This window comes from Bidens hawaiensis, unplaced genomic scaffold (assembly GCF_021521415.1).
Source record: "Bidens hawaiensis isolate Kalapana, Puna unplaced genomic scaffold, B.hawaiensis_p1.1 tig00014412_1, whole genome shotgun sequence".
Taxonomy (NCBI): Eukaryota; Viridiplantae; Streptophyta; class Magnoliopsida; order Asterales; family Asteraceae; genus Bidens; species Bidens hawaiensis.
Window position 1 is genome coordinate 545,895 of NW_027492252.1, and position 13,320 is coordinate 559,214.

Below are 13,320 nucleotides of genomic sequence, written 5' to 3' on the forward strand. Positions count from 1 at the left end.
TATTCTTTGTTATGGAAATATTATTTAAGTAATAATGAGTATTCTTAAATAATAAAAGAAAAGAATACGTTTCTTTGAGAAGAAGAAACGTCGGGTTTCTATAAATAAACTAAAGGTTTTTAAGTAAAAAGAGATCTATGAACTAAAGGTTTATCGAGGTAGAGTTATAAAATAAGACTAAAGGTCTTAAGCCGGATTGTATGTCCGACTAACAAATTGTTATACTCGTACTGTAGGTGCGAGATAGCAAGGGAAAGAACCTCGGACGGTGTTGAAGCCGATCCCAAAGCGATAAGGTGAATACGCCCCCAAACTTTTACAAACTCATTTTCAAACGAGTCAAGATTAGCACTTGGAGTGTCGAAGTGCTATATTTAAATCCGATGGCTCGGATCTTTTGTTTGAAACTTTAAAAATGTAAATGGTGGTTTTGTAATGATAAAACAAATAATCTTTGAACTTAAAACGGGAATCTTTTATAATTCCGTCTTTTATAATATTACAACTTTGATCCACAAGTTATAAAGTCTTCCGCTAACTAAACTTAACTCTGATTTATATACAAATGTGGTATAAACTGTTCGATTGCACTCCTAGGCCTAAAAAATTGGGTGTGACAGTTTTTAAGACTTATTTTCAATCTCCAGTATAGTTCTTTGAAATTGAAATGGTAGCATATGAATCAATTATTCGAGACCGAATATTTATCCCTGCTTATTTTATTTCAAAACATTTTAGAAATTAAAATATTAGTTTCAAAAAAGGTTCTTTGTATGAATTTTGAAACAGATTTATATACTTTAATATTTTTATTTATTTTTTTCATTTTCATAAAATGGCACAATAATCTTCAAATACATAAAATACTGAATTTAGTCGTTGATCACTTGATCCTTTCATATAAAAAGCGCGTTCATGACATAATATCGGTCCCTAAATTGAATAGATTTAGGAATATTAACAACTAATTTTCAGTCTCTAATATATTTTTCCGAATTAGAGACTGAAGATCAGTCGCTTTACATTTGCACCCTATTACTTATTTGAAACTGAATTTTAGTCGCTAATAAGTTTTCCTCATAAAATTTATATTCATCCTACATATTTGTAACTGAAATTCAGTCTCAAATAAGGAGCTAGAATATTAGCGACTGATTCCCAGTTGCTAACATCAATATCATAGAAATCAGTCCTCAATGTTATCGGGGACTGATTTATCAGTCCCCAATACTATGTATTCAAGACAGATATATCATTCCCTAATATTTTAGTCTCGAATGGTCATTTTTTGTAGTGTAAAAATGTTACAATGTGGATGCAGTTGCTAAGGAAATATCCCATGAAAACGTGGTAAAGCTAGTGCATATGCACATCATTCGTATAAGAATGTCTCTCGATCTGGCTTTTGATTATGCATGAGACAACCTCTATGTGAGTATACCTACCTACTTATCTTATAACTTTACCTGCTTATACTGCATACTTATACTGGATACTTTATACACAATATCAACAATACTTGGATTCACAATCACATTTAACATCTTTTGAAATCGTCCATTTCTACTTTCTTTCAGGTGAGAAGTGCTCAATACTGGCACAAAAAGCACCACACCTATACTGAATAAACCACATATGCAGGTTTTTTTAGAGAACATATTATTGGATTAGTATACCTTTTATTTCATTATGTAATCATTCAGTAAACTTTGTGATGTTGAACCTTCTGGAGCATATATGTAATGCAAAATCGGCCTGTTTCATGTTTTTAACGTGTCCCGCCGTAGCGTGCGGGTATGCACACATGTAATGCAAAATCGACCTATTTCATGTTTTTAACGTGTTCTGCAGCAACGCGCGGGTACGCATACTAGTTATTTATTATTTATGAAAAGGGTTTTAGTATGGCGGTATTGGCCCTTTTCTACCTTAAGGGGTGAGAGTTCGATCCCCACAATAAGTGTGGTGTTAGATGGATTTAATAGGTATAGAAGTGTAGTCTTGGAGTAGTTAAAAACAATTATTATTTATAATATAGGACATTAGCATGTGTCTCAACAGCTAACCAAAAACTTTTTGACTGACCAAAAAGGTTCTTAGACTTCAAGAATCTAACGAGCCCCGATTTGCCAAGCTCGTACCATTTCAACATAAAAAAATATATCATTAAATAAGGGAATAATCACATATATACTTAGTGTGTTATTGAATATTGCTTAAAAGTTAAGTAATTTATGTGTCACTTAAATGTAGCAGAAAAATAGTGATTACATTGAAACATAAGGTAATCGGGTAACAAGCTAGTTGCTACTAGGGATGATCAAAATCGGGACCGGTACCAAGAAATCGGTACCGATTTGGTACCGTCGGTACCAAATCGGTACCAAAGTTTTAAGTTTCGGGATCGGTACGGTACCGGTACCGGCACGGTACGGTACGGCACTGGTATTTCCCGATTTTTTACCTCCGGTACCGGTATAATCCCAGTACCGGTACCGAACCAAATATTTCGGTACCGGTACCGGTACCAAGAATTAGGGATTTTCGGGATCGGGACTGGTCGGTACCGGTCCGGTACCATGCTCATCCCTAGTTGCTACCCCTTTTTGAATTGTAAAACCTAGTCTTTTAAAAAACTATATTGGTTGATCTTGGAGACATAACACTACTACGCATGACCCGTTTAACTCCACTAAGTAACTCTGCGGTTTCATGCGCCAAGAACCCAAAAGTATGTGTCAAAAACAAAAAAGAATAAATACATGTTGATTGTCAAGATTTAGTTGAACAAATATGCTTAAAATTAAAACATATGATTGAGGATTCTATGCTAGTATGCTGATAAAAATTTAAAAAATTGGTTGAAGACGTTGCATTAAGAACTGAAAAAAATAAACTTGATAAAAATATACAACAGCGCGCTGCACCATTTAAAAAAAGGGCCATGATCAAAATATGTTTTCGGTGGTGAATATCGTGGAGATTGATGGTGAGAGGAAACATAGATTGCAAAAAGACCCTTGATTAGATTCTTCTATTAAAATAAAAAAAAAGAAAAGAAAAACGTGTGTTCATTTATTAGTAAAAAGGTTTTATAAAAACGGCAAATAATTGAACCCACTTTCATTTGCGTTAATGAATTAGAAATTGAATAAAATAAATGTGTTTGAATTTTTAAACTTTCTTTATATAAATTTCATACAATTTTCATATGTTTTGTTCAAATATTCATATTTTCATATAAATTTGATAGGTTTTGATACATATAACAAGTAGATTTGATAGGTTTTAACCAGATTTGTAAGAGAAATTTAATATATTATTTAAGATAAACTAAATACATGTCTTTTTATACCTTTTGATATAAACTTCATTGAAAATCTAGTTGTACCCAAAATAACATACTTGCTGATATAAAGGACCAAAATAACTTCGTTTCAATATATTGCGATCAAAACGAAGAAAAAAAGAAGCGCAGACTTTTCAAAAGTATAAGATGTTACACATTATTAAAAAGAAACTAAATTATATGTTAATCAAAATAAATAAAAATAATCCAAATAACCTAAACGGTCGCTTTTTTGTTAATTTGAAGCGCTATCATAGTGATTGGCTAACCCAAACATCAAAATTATTCATAAAAGGTAAACGCATTTGTCATTATAAGTATTTCTAAAAAACAATCAATTTAACAAAAACTCGACAACCAATCCTTTTAAACAGTAAAGAAATACATAAAATGTACATTTTCACATGAAACCACAATATGTTAAACTAAACTTTGGCCTACTTGAATCGGCCTAAATTAACATTTCACAAGAAGGCGATAAACCAAAATCACACACTTATCAATTATTATCCAAAAATGTGTTAAAATCCAAGTGATATGAAAGCAAGGTACAAGAGCATAGTAAACAAAAAGACCATGGCCCCCAAGGTAACTCCAAAGCTGTACCATTCAACCTGAAAAAAGATAAACGATATCAACCCAGTCTGGTACCCAACGATCCCAAAACTATTGATATGCATACACCAACTAAATATTAAAGCCGTGCAGATCACCATCTCAGTCCCCACCCCCTATCCCAATCATCTAAATTCATGGGGTCAATTTTGTCATTTCCTTCTTGTCTTTCAACAAAACTTCCAAACCTTCAACTTTCTCCACTTTCTTCTCGAGGAACATAATTTGTATTGTTCACATGCTAACGTCTAGTTTAGGATTTTAGTCCGTTTCTGGTTGAACCTATGAACACGTTTAGATTAAGAGGTTGGTCTCGAGCCAAAATTTGAAGGGTATTTGTTGCTAAAAGTTAAATGTTGGTTATTTGTATCAAATTTTGAATTAATAGAGAAATGAGTGTCAAGTTCTGTAATTTAAGCGTAATTGTTTCTTTTATAGACATTTGTATATTTGTGTTTGTTAATGTACATTTGTAATGTTAAAGAGTATTAATATGTAAAGAAAAATGTGTTTCTTTTGGGTAAAATGGACCATGATAGTTGTTAGTTACGGAAACATGAATAATGTTCGAGTTCATATGTTTGTCATAATTTACGAGTCCTCATCATGTTTGGATTTACCTAAAGTACTCGGTTATGTGTTATGTTTATTAACTAACTGATAACTAATTTCATTTTATTAAAAAAAATTACAGATGTTTAAAATAATTAACTTATTTTATAAAATGTAAAGTATAAACAGTATTGTTTTTCAATAATAATAATAATAATAATAATAAATGTTACATCATATTAAAAAAAGTCAAATGTGTGACAAAGGTCCTGACTCCTGAAATACATCTGATACTATCTTTAGTAGTGTCACTTAGTGAAGATGCCAATTCCCCTTTTCTCGCCATTATCAATTACTTGTGATGCTAAATTTAGCACAAATGTCTCCTTTTGAGCCTTTCTTTTTAAGGCATAAAATAAAAGATTAACATGGCTGATTGTGCAAAAAAATTATTTACATGATAAGCAAATACATCTTGATATTAACTATAAAAACATTCCGTTAACAGTTGTTTTATGTCGAGAAACAGAGCAGTGTCCTAATATTTATAATTTTTTAAACCCAAATTAATAATATAATAAAATCTTTTTTAATTAATAAACACAATAGATTTGTCGATAAACTGATGTCGACACCAGTCTCAAGATTCATGGATTGCATCTCGATAATGAACAACCTTGGTTTATTATATCAAAAGGTCTGAACAGAGAGCATATTGGTATTTATAATTTGGTCTTGACGTGAGCTGTGACTCTGTCACAATATTATTTATTGTTTTACTTTTAACTCCTACCCACATGGCTTCTGCTTGTCATAAATCTCACTTAATATTCTACCATCCCTCTCTCTAAAACCAAAAACACACATCATGCATTCATACTCACAAACACCATGAACACCATCATGATCAACCTACATTTCACCCTTCCCATTATTATTATTATTATTATTATTAATATTGTGTTTTTTCTCAATCAATCTTTCGGGTTAACCACGGATGGAGTGCTATTACTTTCCTTCAAATACTCGGTTTTAAACGACCCCTTAGGCGTTTTAAATAACTGGAATTACTCAGACGACTCGCCCTGCTCATGGAACGGCGTCGTCTGTGGTAATTCCCGTTATCAGTTGGACCGCGTCACTGCAGTCCAACTGCCTAACTCAAAACTCATAGCCTCGATTCCCGCAACTCTCGGCCTGATTCAACACCTTACGAAACTCGACTTGTCGAATAATTCGATCAACGGGTCGATCCCGTTATCATTATACAACGCTACCGGGTTGAAATTTATCGACTTTTCGAATAATCGAATCTCGGGAGAGCTTCGGGAGCTTGTTAGAAGATGGAGAGGGCTTCAAGTTCTTAACATTTCCGGTAACGCAATAACCGGAAAGCTGCCGGAGAATCTTGGTCGTCTTACTAACTTAACGGTGGTTTGTTTAAAGAATAATTATTTTCATGGGAATCTTCCTGCTGGGTTTGATTCCATCAAATTTTTAGATCTGTCAGCAAATTTGATCAACGGGTCATTACCTCGAGATTTTGGAAGCGATAAACTTGTTTATTTTAACGTATCACATAATAATATCTCCGGCGAGATTCCGCTGGAGTTCACTAACAAAATACCCACAAATGCGACTATTGATTTGTCGTATAATAACCTCACCGGTCCCATCCCGGAGTCCAGTGTTTTCTTTAATCAAGATGAGCAATCTTTTACCGGAAACTCAAAGCTTTGCGGCCAGCCGTTGGATAATTTGTGCTTAATCCCATCATCGGCTTCCATACCACCCAACGTCTCAGCACCGGCAACATCTCCTCCGGCGATAGCTGCAATACCCAAAACCGCTAACTCGTCTGGTTCAGGCAATTCGTCGAACACCTCGAGTGCATCCTCAAAAACCGGGTTTAAAACCACCACACTGGTTGGAATAGTGGTCGGAGACATCGCCGGGATTGCAATTCTGGCCACGATCTTCATCTACATACTGAAAAGACGACGAAAAGTTGCATCGGATAATAATAATAATAATAATAATAATAATAATAAAGAGTTTGACTGGGCGTCATCCTCGGAAGATCAAGAACATAAATGGCTACGTCTACGTCCATGTCCATGTTTGACTTCAAAAAAAGTCAACGAACAGGAAGACTCGTCAAACGAAAGTACAACCTCAGAAAGCGAGGTTGCACCTGCAGTGTCGGAAAATATTAAACCCGAGAGTTCAATTAAAGGGGAGTTGGTGACGGTTGATGGTGGCGGGAAAGAGTTGGAGCTAGAGACGCTGCTTAAAGCTTCGGCGTATATTTTGGGTGCAACCGGTTCGAGTATAATATACAAGGCGGTGTTGGAGGACGGGTCGGCGTTGGCGGTCAGGAGAATCGGGGAGAGCGGGTTGGAGCGGTTTAGGGATTTTGAAAACCAAGTTCGGGTCATTGCCAAACTGGTTCACCCGAACTTGGTTCGGATCCGGGGGTTTTATTGGGGTGCGGATGAGAAGCTTGTTATTTACGACTACTTTCCTCATGGCAGTCTAGCCAACGCACGTTATCGTAAGTTTACCTTTATTTTCTCCTGGCTTTTTATTATTTGGTTTGGTTTTAATCCGAAGTCTATTTGTTAATACTTTTTCCGGTTTCACAAACTTTAAATTCAATTCATCTCGAATAACTTGAATAAACCGGCTAACGTATAATGATTATTTTGATGTATATCGTTTAACTCAACTTAGTTTTAATTTTAATTATTACTTGGTCTCTTAACAAATAATGATAAAAATATATTTTAAGAATGATATTTTCTTTTAGTAAGAGTTATTTGGTCGAAATTGAAAACAAACTAAATTTAAATTTGGTTTTGCACTTCCAGGATATGGTTTGGTTTAAAGTTTTGATCTAAAATTCTCCGGACGGAATACATCGAAAACCAAACCTATGAAGAGCCCTAGTGTTCTCTTGAAATTTAGATATATATAAATAATAACAAGTTTTTATTGTAATTAGTTAAAAAAAAGTTAAATTAATAATGCTAGTAGCCTAGTATTGATACAAACTATAAATACATAAATCATTATAATTAGTAAAATAAATGAATAAATATCTTATTAGTATACGCGTTTAATCCATTATAATTAAAAATTTAGAACACGATTAATTGTTAACCTTATTCTTTTTAAAGTGTTCAAGTTAGCATTCTTAGGTGCACAATAGCATGCAATCTTTTAGTGATTTTATCTGCTAAAAAGGAAAGCAGAAAACTGGATCCAAGGGTGGATGTTTATCTTAATTTGATATTTCTTTTATTAAAAGCATTTGGGAGTTGGGACAATTATTCTATTAATAAATTACCCGATATAGTACTTTTAGATCAAGAAGCATATGCATCACATGCGCAGTGTAGCCATTTGATATTGTTACCGACTAAAGTGAGCTGACGGTGGGTTGGTTAACCTTTGTAGTATTAAAGCACCAAGTGGTACCCACAAGTCAACTCTTATGTACCATTTAATTTGTTACCTATATCGTATGGTAGCAATAGACATGTCCTAAAGATCTTAATGTCACAAAATTGCACTTCATGGTGGTCACTCTAATTGAGTGTGACACATCTCTCCCCTTGTCTTGTATTTATTTGCCTTTTAATCATTTAACACTTTCCACTTGTACATCATGCAGGAAAAAGTTGGATCTTCACCTTGTCCCTTACCTTGGAGGTAAGGCTCAAGATAGCCAAAGGCACGGCTCGCGGGCTAATGTACATACATGACAAAAAACAAGTACACGGGAACCTTAAGCCTAGTAACATCCTATTAGACTCCGATATGGAGCCTAAGATAGGAGATTTTGGGCTTGAAAGACTAGTGGTGGGTGAAAGTAGTTGTAAAGTTGGAGGTTCGTCTAGAAATTTCGGTAGCAAGAGATCAACCGCGTCTCGAGACAGCTTCCAGGATGTCACCGGTTCAAATCCTAGCCCAAGTCCTAGTGCAATGGGATGCATATCACCATATTATGCCCCTGAATCCCTTAGAAGCATAAAGCCTACTACAAAGTGGGACGTGTTTTCTTATGGTGTTGTTTTGCTAGAACTTTTGACGGGGAAGGTTATCGTGTCAGACGAGTTTGGGCCCGCTAGCATGACGTGGAGTTCCACATTGACGGAGGAAGAGAAAATTAAGGTGGCACGAATGGCTGACGTGGCAATTCGCGGTGACATGGAAGGGAAAGAGGAGGCTTTATTTACATTGTTGAAATTAGCTTATAATTGTATATCTCCTGTTCCTCAAAAGAGACCACACATGAAGGAGGTCCTTCACACACTCGACAAGTTCCCTTGTGCTTCTTCTTCGTGGTCACATATAAATTATTAGGTGGAATTAATAATTGGAATTTTCGAGGGAGACGTGTATTTATGATGAAAATGAAAGGTAGGTGATGTATGTTTATTTTAAGATAGTCTTGATTGCAATTTGTTTAGAAGTAGGGCTTCTTTGTCTCATGATTTGTTATTTTTTAACATTGAATTTCCCATAATTCTCTCACTTGGCCACTAATATTTCGTTTTTTCAACATATTTCACCTAATGTTTTTATTTATTTATGAGTGGAATTAAAAGGAAGTGTGTGTGTATGTATATGTATATGTGTGGATGTATATGTAATGTATGTGTGTGTGATAACAGAGCCTTCTACAACTTGTTGAAAAAAAATCATTGTGTATTGTATTTACACGTTGATATTGTTAGACTAAATCTTTTAGTGAATAAAGTATTTAAATATTATGTATCACAGCTCAATTAAAACAATGTTTTAAATACTTGTATCGGTTTAACAGGTTATACTATTTTTAACCAAATTCAATATAAATAAAATACCAGTTTTTAAAACATTGATTAAAATATAACGATTATTTGATACTGATTCATTTAACATTCTTCGAACATTAAACTAAAACAAGATTATATGTGCACCTAATTCGATAAGAAAAATAAATTGTACCATTATATTCTAATAAAATTTCAACATTAAATTCACAATCCAAATATCGTCGCCCCTCTCAAGTCCCACGATCATTTGTGGACCAGTTGAAATAAGACAAAATAAAAGGACAATATTCATCAATATAAACGTAACTCCCATCCCCAATCCATAAATAAGAAAGTAATTTGACGATGCTATATTTCAAACTCAAATGTTTTATGGCTTATTTTCTTCACCTCTCTCCCTTTTTCTAATCACTCGAGATAATTTATTTTATTCAAAGACAAAATGGCTAATGGTATAGAAACAAATCAACTTTTAAACTTTTGTTATGGGGATACCTAAACCTTTTATCAAAAACCTGATCAGGACCTTTACTCTTTTTGAAAGACAAATGAACCAGAGACACTATCTTCTAAACAATAAACGAGTCAGGTATGAATAATGGTTTCAAGAGTCAAGGCTAATCATGTATAGTTTAAGGGCACTGATCCACTATATGGCTACAAACCTCTCATTTTTAGCATCTGCTAGTTGTATATCTTATACATGAATTTAATATATAAATTTGAAAGGTTATCAACCATTTGAAATTATGTAAATAATATTCACATTCACAAATTACATATAGAAAATATCCAGTGGTTCCCATATATATGTATCGAATACGTAGCATGACACTTTATTAATTTTTTTCCTCAGCAATTATGAAATTTCAAATGAATTATATGTTGAATACAAATCTCACCTAAATTTCATATCAATCACGAATCTGATTTATATCTAAAAACTAGTAAAAGGGTCAAGGGTTTGAATAAAGGTCGGACCCTTGAAACATTTTTTACCCTTTAAAGTGAATTTCATGATCCTTAATTCAACCCATATTATATACCTTGTTTTAAATAAGGATTTTACAGATTAGATTACCGGGTTTCAAGGGTCAGACCCTTATGTTGCTCACCTCTATAAAAAGTATTATTTTCTTCTAGAAAAATGAAAATAAAATTTTATATTTTTTTATATTCTAAAAAAAGTAAACTTGTACACGTGTTTGTTTTTCTTGATATTGATATATAATATTTACGTGTGATGTCGCCTAAGATAGTCTACGGTGAATGCCATGTCACCCAGGTTGTTTATGTGGTATGGATTCTTTTTTAATAGCGTGTGAAGCTATCCCTAATACCTGAGTGAGTATTCATGATACGAGATATTAACCATTCATACTGATTTTGACTCATACTGATTTTAAAGCCCTAAGCCTGACTCACCCATGACTATCATCAAGGAGGAAACCCATAACTTTCGAAAACCACATTAAATCAAGTTTCTAACATGATATCTTAAGATTTCAAGCTTTAATCATTACCCCATACCATTAGATCATATTGCGAACTACATGTGGTAGAGCAGGTATACTATGTTTTCAACATTAATCCTATGAAGTCCATTTTCCCATTCATAAAATTAATTGTCAAATATAATATGAGAACATCGACTGATAGATTACAATAAAGTATTGTTTATAAATATATCATATCTATTTATTTAGCATGAACCTTTTAAATTACTCATAAATTTTCTTCGGGTTGAGTAATTGTTATTTGATTATTGTTACTAAATTTCTTTTAAACATCCCAAACAAATCTTACGTTTTTATCGGCAAATACTATACACATTAATTTTTCTTTGGTGGCGCGCCACTTGATATTGCTAGCTCAATAAAAGAAGACTAAGATTTTAATTTGTGATTTCTAGTTTGATCTTAATGGCGTCCGGGTTTCACCATCAATAGGTCTTTGGTCGAGTGGGTTCTCCTCGAAATTGGAGATAACTTTAAGGAATTTAAGGGCTTTATACGGCTGGGCTTGGTCAGCTAGTGGGAGCCTTTTGCCATTAGGCCACCAGTACGAAGTACCTAGGTAATTCTTCATTTGTTGGCCGTTAAAATAAAAAATTATGCAATTCATTCCTTAAAAAAAGCACTTCGGGGTAACTCTATGTTTTATACGTCTAACTTTTAAGTGCATGTTTGGCATGAGATATAAAAATCAAGGAGTGTTAATAATAGTTAACTAGTATTTATGCCCACGCGCGTTGCGGCGCAAAAAGAAACTGTCATGAATTTTAGTAAGATTTGGGCGATCATATAAAAGCTTATTATAAAAAGATATGGATACGAACAGTTGTCTGGGGTTGTGACGGATCAACCATAGTTAACAACAAAGATTTGCAGTTATTAGTTACAGAATTTACATAGTTACAAAAGAATAGCACTGCGCTATTTACCAAAAAAATAAAATACTGCCATGTATAAATAGTATTGCAAACAACATTTATGAATAATAATCTAAAGTAATCCAAAAACCTTATATCTTCCATCATATTTATATGGCATTGCCTCCATCCCACCACTTGCACCAGATCAGCCCTCACAACTACAAGATACGTAATCAATTTTAAAAATAAACTTAAAATCCATATTCACTACTATACATGAAAAAAGGTAAAAAAAACAGTATATGTCATGTTTTACCTTTAAATCTCTGCCCAACCGAGGTCAGATGCTTAGCATCACCAAGATCATCAGACTAATGTATTGCCAATGCCAACAGAATAATAAACCCAACCTACAGAGCAAAAGTATAAACACTTAGCATGAGTATACAACAGTTAATATAAGCATGTAACAAATGGTCAAAAATGATTAAACTATCCGTTATCTCATCTGTTAGAACAATACCTGAATATATAATGTACAAAATGTACTAATTAACATCTTCACTCTTATAATGTAAAACAGAATTTTGTATCTTATAAGGACTTTGAGATGCTATGTAACAAAGATATATGTATGGACAGCAAACCCAGTTAACAACGAATTTCTCCTTTGCAAGAGTCGGTGGGGCAGTTAAGAAAGCAAGAAACCCATTTTTGCTTCCATAGACGATAATTTTTTTATTGTAGTTTATTTAAATTTAACAAACCACAATGAATTTCTTGAAAATTACTTGGTACCGAGATAAATAACATTTAAAATGTCTTTTGATTCTTCAGCTACACCAATTGGTTTATTCATCTCCTGTATGAACATTTAAAGAAACACAAAGCATGAATTCATAATCACTTTAGAGATATTAAATATTGACATAATACAATTAATTGTAACTTTAATCAAATGACTGATATAAGAAATTAATTTATCCACTTACTATGCCCAATTATTCGAATTCCAATTGCAAACTGAAGTGCCCTAGCTTTCCCACCATCAGGGTTGTATTCGTAAGTCATGATCCCAATTGAAAACAGCAACACATCAGAAACTATATGAAATCAACAACCAATATTCTTGTATTCATATAACTCAAACCACCCTAATTTAACCAAATCCAATAAGAACTGAATATCTATCAAAGATATATGATTAAAGGTTTTACACTCATGATTGAACCCCTAATTTCCCAAATCATATAAGTAGTAATCGATAAGAATAGTATTCTGTGTGCTCAACACTTTATATTCCTTCAAACAAAAGATTAAATTAGATTCAAACATAGGAAAATCAATGACGAACATACCCATCCACCAATTTACTTTGTAAAGTAGAAAAAAAACATAGTAAAACATAGTAGTTAATATGAGGTAACCGCAATCTACCTTTTAATATATATATAAATAATGACGTAACCTCTTCTGGCTTCAAGTAAAACCATGATGCAAACCATTTTTGTTAGAAAACTACTAGTTATGCCATGATTAAGAGTTGATGCCTCGTAAGCAGCAATTTTTTATTGCATCATCGTCACATTCTTAGTAAAAAATATTTG

General features: G+C 33.3%; 1 long non-coding RNA gene and 1 pseudogene across 1 annotated transcript; one reads left to right on the top strand and one right to left on the bottom strand.

The window, feature by feature from the left end:
* Positions 1–5,088: 5,088 nt before the first annotated feature.
* LOC143546687 (putative LRR receptor-like serine/threonine-protein kinase At4g37250) lies at positions 5,089–9,061 on the top strand (annotated as a pseudogene).
* A 2,647-nt stretch (positions 9,062–11,708) lies between these two features.
* On the bottom strand, positions 11,709–12,831 carry LOC143546683 (uncharacterized). Its single transcript, XR_013137634.1, has 3 exons — positions 12,706–12,831; positions 12,030–12,123; positions 11,709–11,931 (listed from the first exon to the last, which is right to left on the bottom strand). It is a non-coding gene; the product is annotated as an uncharacterized LOC143546683 (long non-coding RNA).
* Between the last annotated feature and the right edge of the window lie 489 nt (positions 12,832–13,320).